Source organism: Symphalangus syndactylus, chromosome 11 (genome assembly GCF_028878055.3).
Source record: "Symphalangus syndactylus isolate Jambi chromosome 11, NHGRI_mSymSyn1-v2.1_pri, whole genome shotgun sequence".
Taxonomy (NCBI): domain Eukaryota; kingdom Metazoa; phylum Chordata; class Mammalia; order Primates; family Hylobatidae; genus Symphalangus; species Symphalangus syndactylus.
The window spans coordinates 34,347,595-34,360,511 of record NC_072433.2 but is presented as its reverse complement, the minus strand read 5'-3'; positions in this window follow the sequence as shown (position 1 = coordinate 34,360,511).

The following is a 12,917-nucleotide window of genomic DNA, read 5'->3' as shown; positions in this document are numbered from 1 at the left end:
TAATGATATGTGTGTTGAAGTATATAGGAAGAAGTATATTGACATCTTTACTTTATTTTAAAAGGCACTAACAGTAAAGTGGATTAATGTATGGATACAGAGATGAATACATGGATAGTTATTTTATAAACAAGTATAGTAAGATGTTAATATTTGAATGGTTGAGTATGCATATTGTACTGAAGTGAATAGTGTTCCCCCCAAATTCATGCCTACCTGGAAACTGTGAATGTGATCTTTTTTGAAAACAAAATCTTTGCAGGTGTAATCAAGTTAAAATGATGTTACAATGGATTAGTGTGGCCCCAAATCCAATGGTTGGCATCCTTAAAGGAAGAAGGAAAGGTAAACACAGATCACAGGGAAGAATGCCATGTGAGGACAAGGTAGAAATTGGGGTGATGTGTCTATAAACCAAGAAATGCCAAGGATATCCAGCAGCCAGCATAAGCTGGGAAAAAGGCATGCAACAGATTCTTCCTCAGAATTTCAGAAGGAACCAACCCTTCCAACACCTGGATTCTGGACTTTTAGCCCCCAGAAATGAGAGATAAATTTCTGCTGTTTTACACTGCCCAGATTGTGGACATTTGTTATAGCAGACCTAGGGAACTAGTGCACATGTCCACTGTAAATTTGAATCTAGATGGTGAACACACATTTGGTCACTATAACATTCTTTCAGCTTTTTTGTATATTTGAATATTTTTGTATATTTTGTATATTTTGAATATTTTTACACTGAAACTTTGGGAAATAATAAATGAGCAGAAGCTGAATTCTGTTACCCAATAGATGGTCATAATCCTTTGCCCAGATTCAACATCTGAGCTGTTTTTCAGAGCCACAATCTTTGGATTATAAGAGAGTCTAGTTCTAGTGGGAAAGACTCTGCAACTCTTTGGCAGATGTTACAGCTGCGATTCCTTTGTTCTCTCTCTGAGGAGAATTACAGCCATTCATCTGACCATACATAAGGCAAGAGGAAATACCTAAGTCCTTTGGTTTATTTCCTGGATAATCTGAATTGACATTGATTCCTGGGTATGTAAAGTACCAACATGGCTTGTACATGGAGTAGGAGTGTATGAAAGTCTGTTGACAAATAGAGTGTTGTCCCAGTCTCCCCCACAGTGTGGCTGCTAATCCATTGGTTATATTCACAGATGTATAATTTTAAATAATATAATTAACAGTTGGACACATCCTCATGTGGAACAAAAGCTTGACCTGTGGAATAAGAGCTATTTTAATAATAAAGGCCATAAAAAGCCCCTGAAACACTTCCCTCCACCCCGCTAAGATGATATCTTTGCATCCCAGGCTAATGGCAGATATTAGTACCACAAAGTCTTAAAAGATGCAGGGGTGATAGTTCATCCCCATTTAATTCACCAGTCTAGCCTCTACTAAAACAGATTATGGGGAATGTCAATAAGTCATTGTAAATTTAATCAAGTATTGGCCCTATGTTCGTCACTGTGTTAGATGTGCTTTCCTGACTAGAACAGATGAACAAAACTTTATGTACCTTGTAAGTGGCTACCGATCTAGCTAATGTGATCTTTTTGTTACCTAACCGGAAGCAGAGTTAGAAGCAGTTTGCATTCACCTGGGATCTACAGCAGTATACGTTCAGTCTTGCCTCAGAGTCAAATTAATTCACTCTGCCATAAAGATAACATTAATTCACTCTCCAAGGAGGTCCTGGCAAGGTGGACAACCTGCAGAACACAATATTCCTTCACTATGAGACCCCATGGACAGAACATCATAAGCCCTCTGAATGTCTTGGTAAATATATGGACTCCAATGGTAAGGAAATAAAGATTCAAAGTCTGTCACATTGTTGAATATTTAGAGGTGTAGTGGTCTAAGTTATATCAGAACATAGTCTCCAAAGCTATGGACAAATTATTGTAGTTTTATCCTACTTCCATTGAAAAAGAGAGAAGTACTGGGTTTAAGTTTTTCTTTAAGTTTGCAGGCAGCGTATTCTGCACTTGAGAATACTCATACAAGCTATATATTGCTGCAGAAGTCTTCTAGGCTTTTGTGAGACCCAGGGGAAGAAAAATCATGAAAGCGGCTCTAGGTATTATGGGTTAAATTGTGTCCTCTCAAAATTCATGTTTCAGTCCTAACCCTTAGTATCTTGGAATGTGAACTAATTTGGACATAGGATCTTTAGAGATGTAATTAAGCTAAAAGGTCATTAGGGTAGGGCCTAATTGAATATAACTGATGTCCTTATAATAAAGGGAAATTTGGACACAAATATATACAGAGAGGGGAGATGATGTGGAGGCAACGTAAGGAGAAGATGACCATCTATATGCCAGGAAAAGACCTCAGAAGAAGCCACCACACCAACACCTTGATCTTGGGCTTTTGTTCTCCAGTGCTGTGGGGAAATAAATAAATTTCTATGATGTCACACAGTTTGTGGTATTTGTTACAGCAGCTATTGCACACGAATGCACTAAGTTATGCCCTGCTGCTTGGCATATTCCTGCATGCACATCTCCATTTCAGAGATTTCTGGAGAACGTGAACTAAGACAGAAAACTCTCCTATTTAATTCCTGAATACTAGTATTGATCTTCTGGTACCATAAGGTATTTTACAGTAATCTTGTACATTTCCTAGCCAACAGTTGTAATCATTTCTTTTAAAGATATGTAGAAATCAGTTTTTGTGCTGAGGGTAACTAGTGCTACTGTTGGTCACTGTTTTTAGGCTTTCTTGGTGGTAAAAAGTAAGGCATACTTTCTCCTTTCCTCTTTTCCCTTTCCTTTTTCCTTTCCTTTCCCTCCCCCTTTCCCTCCCTCCCTCCCCTTTTTCCTCCCCTTTTTCCTCCCCTTTTCCCTCCCTATTTCCCCCTCCCCTCCCCTCTCCACTCCTTTTTCCTTCCTTCCTTTCTCTTCCTTTCTTTTTCTTTCTTTCTCTTTCTTTCTTCTTTTTTCTTTTTTCTTTCTTTCTTTTCTTTCCTTTCTTTCTTTCTTTCTCTCTCTCTCTCTCTCCCTCCCTCCCTTCCTTCCTTCCTTCCTTCCTTCCTTCCTCTTTCTTTCTTTCTTTCTTTCTTTCTTTCTTTCTTTCTTTCTTTCTCTCTCTCTCTCTCTTTCTTTTCTTTTCTTTTCTTTTCTTTTCTTTTCCTTTCTTTTCTTTCTCTCCTGAAAAGAGAAATGTATTATACATTTCTATTGATATTTTCAATTAAAATTCAAGATTATGGAGATTTTAGTTAAATTCTTTCATTTCATATTTGTATCTCTTGAATTCTTGCTTCTGACACCACTGACATAATTTCTTTTGTACTCTATATCTGATCTCACTTCCCATCCATATGATGGATTAAAATAACTAGATCTATTTTGTCTTTGGTACTTTGACTGCATATCTCTGATCCCAACTAGGACATGTACTTTTTTTTAATTCGAAAAAGCTGTTTAATTCTAAAAAGTTTTTTTACTTCTAAAGAGTACATAGTGCTTACTATGTACTTGCACTGATTTTTAAACTTAATTAACAATAATATATAGTTTCAAATAGCTAGGAGGAGGATATTGAATGTTTCCAAAACAAAGAAATGGTAAATGTTTGAGAGGATGGATATGCTACTTATCCTGATCTGATCACTAGACATCTTATGTCTCTAAACATTATTATGTGCCCCATGCATATGTAAAATTATTATTTGCCAATTAAAAAATAAAACAAATATTTAAAATGTGCATTAACTCATTTCATCCTCACAATAACCCTATGATATAGATGTGTTGTTATTTCAGTTTTACAAATGAGAAAACTGAGGCATATACAACTTAAGTAACTTGTGAAAAATCATACTGCTAGTAAATAGCAGAGCTGCTGTTTGGACTCAGGCATCTGACTCCAGAGCAATGTTCATTAACTAAGTTGTACTGTCAAGATACCATAATGGGCTTAGAGAAATGGTCCAAATAAAATAAAAATAGTTTTGATGAATTATAATCATTAATCTTCACATAACTCTTGGTGTCTCGTTTCGCAGGTGTTTTTGTAGCTAATTAGCTAATATCTTCTCACTTGCTGCTCAGAATCTTGAGAGAAAGAGATGCAGCTCAGAGAGGGAAGTGACTTGCCCAAGGACATACAGCTGGTATGTGGGAGCATCAGGATTTGAACCAGAGTACAAATTATTTTTATGTCCTGTATACATAGATGGAAACTGAGATTAAGAGGAGTTAAATTATTTATATTCTTCTGTCCTCCAGAGGCTTGGTATGGTGATTTGGAGGGAGTCCATGTAATGCATGTACTAAGTCCAAGTTAGCATCCATATCTATACTGAATAATTAGATGCTACTCAACTCCTCTGGTTCCTCTGGGGACACAGGACTCCCAGTGACAACTTATGCTGCTGGCAGCAGCTTGGCCCTTTGAACCAGGGTGGCCCTGTAGAAGCAGGGGGTAAGCAGGTCAGAGGTTTTCTGTGAATTGGAGGCTCCAGGCTTCTGTTTGCAAAGGATGACTTGTGAATCCTTGATCTGTACAGACAACCAATGACAACTTTGCTGTTGAAAGCAAAAGGCTGTGACTTACTCTTCTCATCTTAGGTTTGAATCCTAGCTCTACCTTTGGGGGAATACAGTTTCTGTTTCTGATAAAGGCACAATAACTCATCTCTAGATAATGAAAACACCAACTTAACAAACAAATCAAAACAATTTTGTTTAATTTTACTTTGATTTTTAAAGCTTGCATTTATTTTCATTACAATTTAATTTTGTTTCACAATTTTGAACCACTTATATGGTTTTCAAAGTTGAATCTACGAAACAAACTACCTTCAGAAAATATTAGATTTTCTATATATGCCTTTTATTATTTTTCTCAATGAACTCTTCACTTATTGTCTAGAGTTTTCTGATTATTATTTAAAATTTTTTCTAAGGTTTTGTTACTTATCCATATTTTATGGAAATTATAATTATAACTATTATATATTTTAGAAAGAAATTTTTATTTCTAATAGGCCAATGGTATTTATTTACTTATTTTACATTTTTAAAAAGTAGTAAAATTTTCAGGTTTTTTTATGGCTTCTAGGCATTGTGTTTGGTTTGGAATGTCATTCCTGCTCAGAAATTATTTTCTTTTATATATATATATATGTGTATACACATATATACACATATATATATACACACACACACACATATATACACACACACATATATACACATATATATACACATATATATTTATTATACTTTAAGTTCTAGGGTACATGTGCACAACGTGCAGGTTTGTTACATATGTATACATGTGCCATGTTGGTGTGCTGCATCCTTTAACTCGTCATTTACATTAGGTATATCTCCTAATGCTATCCCTCCCCACTAACCCTACCCCATGACAGGCCCTAGTGTGTGATGTTCCCCTTCCTGTGTCCAAGTGTTCTCATTATTCAATTCCCACCTGTGAGTGAGAACATGCGGTGTTTGATTTTTTGTCCTTGCGATAGTTTGCTGAGAATGATGGTTTCCAGCTTCATCCATGTCCCTACAAGGGACATGAACTCATCATTTTTTATGGCTGCATAGTATTCTGTGGTGTATATGTGCCACATTTTCTTAATCCAGTCTATCATTGTTGGACATTTGGGTTGGTTCCAAGTCTTTGCTATTGTGACTAGTGCCACAATAAACATACATGTGCATGTGTCTTTATAGCAGCATGATTTATAATCCTTTGGGTATATACCCAGTACTTCAAACTATACTACAAGGCTACAGTAACCAAAAGAGTATGGTACTGGTACCAAAACAGAGATACAGACCAATGGAACAGAACAGAGCCCTCAGAAATAATACCACACATCTACAACCATCTGATCTTTGACAAACCTGACAAAAAAAACAAGAAATGGGGAAAGGATTTCCTATTTAACAAATGGTGCTGGGAAAACTGGCTAGCCATATGTAGAAAGCTGAAACTGGATCCCTTCCTTACACCTTATACAAAAATTAATTCAAGATGGATTAAAGACTTATATGTTAGACCTAAAACCATAAAAACCCTACAAGAAAACCTAGGCAATACCATTCAGGACATAGGCATGGGCAAGGACTTCATGTCTAAAACACCAAAAGCAATGGCAACAAAAGCCAAAATGGACAAATGGGATCTAACTAAACTAAAGAGCTTCTGCACAGCAAAATAAACTACCATCAGAGTGAAGAGGCAACCTACAGAATGAGAGAAAGTTTTTGCAATCTACTCATCTGACAAAGGGCTAATATCCAGAATCTACAAACAACTCAAACAAATTTACATGAAAAAAACAACCCCATCAACAAGTGGGCGAAGGATATGAACAGACACTTCTCAAAAGAAGACATTTATGCAGCCAACAGACACATGAAAAAATGCTCATCATCACTGGCCATCAGAGAAATGCAAATCAAAACCACAATGAGATACCATCTCACACCAATTAGAATGGCGATCATTAAAAAGTCAGGAAACAACAGGTGCTGGAGAGGATGTGGAGAAATAGGAACACTTTTACACTGTTGGTGGGACTGTAAACTAGTTCAATCATTGTGGAAGACAGTGTGGCAATTCCTCAAGGATCTAGAACTAGAAATACCATTTGACCCAGAAATTACTTTCAATGGCATGTTTCTTCTAGTAATAGTATTTTATTTAACTTTCTCTAAAATTTATTAGATGTGCAAAGATAAAATTATAGAACCTTAATCCTAATTGTTATCCAGTTTTCTCCACACCATTTATTAAAAGGCTCATCTATAACCTTTAAGTGCCACTTTTATCCTATGACCTGTCCCCATGGGTATTCAATTGTATCTTTAGAATCTCTCATCTTTCATTGTCCAGTTTTTCTTCTTTTTTTTTTTGCCAAAGTCAACATGTTTTAATGTTCATATCTTTCTTTGACATCTGATAATGCAAGTCCTCCTTTATTATATCACGGTCTTGGAATCTTTATGGCTATTATTGGATGTCTAATTTTCCACATCTGCTGTAGATTTAGCTGATTACCTTCCCTCCTTAATTTTGCTAAGATTTTGAGTAGGATCTTATTGAATAGATAGTTTGTGTTAGAATGAGTTCCCCACTGGTAGTTTCAAGAAATGTGTTTCCAGTTATTTGTTACCACGAATAAGGTGGCAATAAGCTTTAACATCACTAGTTCTTCCCTCAGAATAGAGTTCTAGGAATGAGATTACATACTGTGTCAAGGGGTATAGATATTTGTGTCAAGGGTTATAGGAAAGCAAATTCACAAAATGTTTCTAAATAACAGAAATGTATTTCTCAAAGTTCTGGAGGCTGGGAAGTCCAAGATCAAGAAGCTGCCAGTTTTGGTGGCTAGTGAGGACCCATTCCTCATTAGATGGCTCCTTCTTGCTGCATCCTCATGTGGCAAATGGGGCAAGGCAGTTTTCTAGGGCCTCCTTTATACGGGTACTAATATCATCCATGAGTGCTCCATCCTCATGACTTGATCATATCCCAAAGATTCCACCTCATAATACTATCATTTTGGGGATTAGGTTTCAACACGTGAATCTTGGTGGGGTACACAAGCATTAACAGCATAACACCTATTAAACAGCAACTTTGCATATGCCTCTCCTCAGCTTCTGGAAACCACCATTCTACCTTCTGTTTGTATAAATTTGATTACTTACATACTTCACAGAAGTGGAATCATGCAGTATGTGTCCTTCTGTGACTGACTTATTTCACTTAGAATAATATCCTTCAGGTTCATCTGTGTTATAGCATATGATAAGATTCCTTTCTTTTTATTCTTGAATAATATTCCATTATATGTACACACCACATTTAAAAAATCTGTTCATCCATTCATGGACATTTAGGTTGTTTTCACCTCTTAGCTATTATGAATAATGCTGCAATAAATACAATAGTGCAAGTATCTCTTGGAGATGCTGATTTCAATTTTTTGGGACAAATACTCAGAAGGGAGACTGCTGAATCATATAGTGGTCTTATTTATGGAAACTATACCATTTTCAATAATGTCTACATCATTTTATATTTCTACCAACAGTGCCCAAGGGTTCCAACTTCTCCACATTGTTGCCAAAACTTGTTATTTTCTATTTTCTTTCGTAATGACATTTTAACATTTTGATTTACTTTTTTTATGATTAGTGACGTAGAGCAGTGTGTCCTCTTTGCAGAAATATCTGTTCAGGTCCTTTCTCTGCTAATAATTCAAATTATTTATTTATTTTTTGCGATTGAGTTGTAGAACTTCCTTATATATTTTGACTATTAACCCCTTATCAGGTATACAGTCTGCAAAAATTTTCTCCCACTTGATAGCTTATCTCTTTACTCTGTTGTTTGGTTAACTTGATGTAATCCTACTTGTTTATTTTTGGCTTTGTTGTCTGTGCTTTTAATGTCATATCCAAGAAATCTCTGGGAAAGCCAATGTCAAGAAACTTTTCCTTTATGTTTTCTTTTAGAAGCTTTATATTTTTAGGTCTTATATTTAAGCTTTTAATCTATTTTGAATTGATTTTTATGTATGGTGTATGATAGGAGTCCAATTTTATGCTTTGGCACGTGGTTATTCAGTTCCCCAGCACAATTTTTTGAAGATGTTATTCTTTTCCAATTGTTTATTTTTGGCATCATGATTAGACATCCATTGACCATAAATGTGTGGACTTATTTCTGTGCTCTTCATTCTGTTCTGTTGGTCTGTATGCTTGTCTTTATGCCAGTATCACAATGTTTTCATTACTGTAGCGTTGTAATATATTTTGAAACTAGGACATATGATGCTTCCAGCTTTGTTTTTCTTGTTCAAAATTCCTTTGGCTTTTCAGAGTTTCCATATGAATACTAGGACTATTTTCTTATTCATTTAAAAATGCCAGTCAGATTTTGATAGAGTTTGCATTCAATATGTAGATAACTTTGAGCACTATGACGTTTTTAAAACTACTATTTTTTTTCGGTTCATGAACACATGATATCTTTCCATTTATTTGTGTTTGCTTTAATTTTTTACATCAGTGTTTTGTGGTTTTTAATCTTCAAGTCTTTCACTTCTTCTTCTTTTTTTTTTTGGAGTCTCGCTTTGTTGCCCAGGCTGTAGTGCAATAGCACAATCTTGGCTCACTGCAACCTCCATCTTCCAGGTTTAAGCAGTTCTCCTGCCTCAGTCTCCCAAGTAGCTGGGATTACAGGCATGCACCACCTCGCCCACTTAATTTTTGTCTTTTTAGTAGAGACAGGTTTCACCATGTTGGCCAGGCTGGTCTCGAACTCCTGATTTCAGGTGATCCACCTGCCTTGGCCTCCAAAGTGCTGGGATTAAAGGCATGAGCCACTGCACCTGGCCCTTTTCACTTCCTTGGTTAAATTTATTCCAAAGTATTTTATTCTTCTTGATGGTACTATAAATGATATTTTCTTAATTTCCTTTGCAGATAGTTCATTGATAGTGTGTAGAAATGTAACTAATTTTTGTATGTTGATTTTTTTTTTATCCTGCAACTTTTCTAAATTCTTTTATTTTTTCCAACTTTTTTTTGCGTGTTGTGTCTTCAGGGTTTTCTACATATAAGGAAATGTCATATGAAGAGGTAATATTACTTCTTCCTTTCTGATTTAGGTGCCCCTTAATAATTTTTATTATCTTATTGTGCTGGCTAGCACTTCCAGTACTATGTTGACCAGAAATGGTGAGAATGCTCATCCTTGCCTTGTTTCAGAACTTAAAGGAAAAATTTTCAGTTTTTCACCACTGAGTATATTATTAGCTGTGGACCTTTGATATATGGCCTTTATTACGTTGAGGGAAGTTCCTTCTGTACCTAATTTTTTGAGAATTTTTGTGGTGAAAAGGTGTTGAATTTTGTCAAATGCTTTTTCTGCATTTATTGAGATGCTCATGTGATTTTTATCTTTCATTTTCTTAATGTAGAGTATCATTTTGGTTGATTTGCATCCAGGGATAGATCCCACTTGATCATCGTATATGACATTTTTAATGTACCTGTTCAATTTGCTTTGCTAATATTTTGTTGAGAATTTTTGCATCTACATTCATCAAGGATATTGGTCCGTAGTTTCCTTTTCATGTGTTGTCTTTGTCTGATTTTGATATCAGGGTGATGCTGCCTCATAAAATGAGTCTGAAAGTTTTCTCCCTTCAGACCAGGTGTGGTGACTCACACCTGTAATCCTATCACTTTGGGAGGCCACAGTGGGTGGATCACGTGAGGTCAGGAGTTCTAGACCAGCCTGACCAACATGGTGAAAACCTGTCTCTACTAAAAATACAAAAATTAGCTGGGCATTGTGGTGCACGCCTGTAGTCCCAGCTTCTTGGGAGGCTGAGACAGGAGAATTGCTTGAACCCAGAGGCAGAAGTTGTAGTGAGCTGAGATGGTGCCACCACGGCATTCCAGCCTGGGTGACAGAGCAAGACTCTGTCTCAAAAAAAAAAAAAAAAAAAAAAAAAAAAAAAAAAAGTATTCCCTCTTTTATTATTTTTTTTGAAGAGTTAAAAAAAAAGTTGGCATAATTTTTCTTTAAATGTTTGGCAGTATTTACCCATGAATTAGTCTAGTACTGGGCTTTTCTTTGATGGGAGTTTTTTTATTACTGATTTGATCTCTTTTTTTTGTTATTGGTCTGATCAGGCTTTTGACTTCTTTATTTAATTTTGATAGGTCGTATTTCTAGGAATGTACCCATTTCTTCTAGGTTGTCTTATTTATTGGCAATTATGATCTTCCTTCTGCTGACTTTGGGCTTAGTTTGTCTTTTTTTCCTAGTTTTTTGAGGTGTAAAGTTAGTTTATTTGAGATCGTTTTTCTTTTCTTTTTTACGGGCCTTTATTCCTATAATAGTCCCTCTTAGTACTGTGTTTCTTGTATCACATACATTTTGATAAGTTACGTTTTGTTTTTCTTTGTGCCAATATATTTTCCAGTATATCTTTTGAATTCTTCTTTGACAGATTGGTTGTTTAAGAATATGTTGTTAGTTTTTACATATTTGCAAATTTTCCATTTTTAGTTCCATTATTAATTCTAGTTTCATTTTAGTGTGGTCAGAACATATACTTGTTATAATTTAATATGTTTTTAAATCTGTTAAGACTGGTTTGTGACCTAATGTGTGGTCTATCCTGGAGAATATTTGTGTGGCTTCAGAAGAATGTGTATTCTACTGCTGTTGGGTATAATGTTCTGTATTTATCTTCTAGGTCCATTTGGTCTGCAGTATTGTTAAAGTCCTCTATTTACTTATTGACCTCCTGTTTGGATAGTCTATTTATTACTAAAAGTAGAATACCAAAAATCCTCTGCTATTATTGTGTTGCAGTCTACTTCTTCCTTTAGTTCTATCAATGTTTTCTTCATGTATTTGTATGTTCTGATGTTGGGTGCATATATATTCATAATTGTTCTATTTTCCTGGTGAATTTGTCTTTTTATTGCTATATACTGACCTTCAGTTTTTTATTTAAAGTCTCTTCTGTCATATATAAGCATGCTCTCTTTTGGTTACCATTTTCATGGATTATCGTTTTTCATTCTTTCACTTTCAGTGTGCATGTGTCCTTAAATAGAAAGTGACTTTCCTATAGAAAGCAGATATTTGGATTTTTAACATTATTCATTCAGCCATTCTGTGTCTTTTGTTTGGGGTGATTAAAGCATTTACACTAAAAATAATGATTGATAGTGAAGGAGTTATGGTTACTATTTTGTTAATTGCTTTCTATTTGTCTTGTAGTTCTTTAGTGACTCCTTTTCTCTCTTGCTCTCTTCTTTTGTGCTTCAATGATTTTTTGAAATAATAACATGCTCTTTTTAATATTTCTTTCTGACTTTATTTCGTGCATCTTCTATAGGTATTTTCTTTGTAGTTACTGTGAGACTTACATAAAGCATGTTACAGTTATAACAATTTATGTTAAGCTGATAAGAATTTAGCTTCAATTACATATATGATTACATATTTTTATATTGTGAATTTATCATATTTTATGGTTATAAGTATTTTTATACTTTTGTCCTTTAACTTCTGTATCATAATTAAAGGTGATTTGTACACCACTGTTAGAGTATTATATTAATCTGCATTTGTTTATATGTTTACCTTTATCAGCGAGTTTTATACTTTTATATGCTTTTGTGTTGCTATTTAAAATCCTTTTGTTTCAATTGAAGGACTCCCTTTAGCATTTCTTGTAAGGCAGGTTTATTGGTGATGAACTCCTTCATCTTTTGTTTATCTGGAAGTCTTTGTTTTCTTTCATTTATGAAGGGTAGTTTTGTTGGATATGATATTCTTCATTAGTAAGCAGTTTTTTGTTTGTTTGTTCTTGTTGTTCTTTTAGCACTTTGAGTATGTTATCCCATTCCCTTCTGGCCTGTAAGATTTATACAGAGTAATCCACTGGTAGTCTTATGAGTGTTCCCTTGTATGTGATGAGTTGCTTCTCTCTTGCTTCTTTCAAAATTCTATATTTGTCTTTTATTTTTTACAATTTGATTATAGTATGTCCCATTGTGAATTTTTTTGGATTCATTCTAGCTGAACGCTTTTGGGCTTCTTGAATCTTGATGTTCATTTTCTTCCCCAGATATGAGAAGTTTTTAGCTATTATTTCTTTTCCCTTTTTCTTTCTTTCTTTTTTTAGATTTTATTTTATTTTGAGACAGGATCTCACTCTGTTGCCCAGTCAGGAGTGCAGTGGTGCAATCACAGCTCACTGCAGCTTCCACCTTTCAGACTATAAGCACCTGTCACACGCCAAACTAATATTTGTACATTTTGTCGAGATGGGGTTTTGACATTATTGCTTAGGCTGGTTTCAAACTCCTGGGCTCAAGCAATCTGCC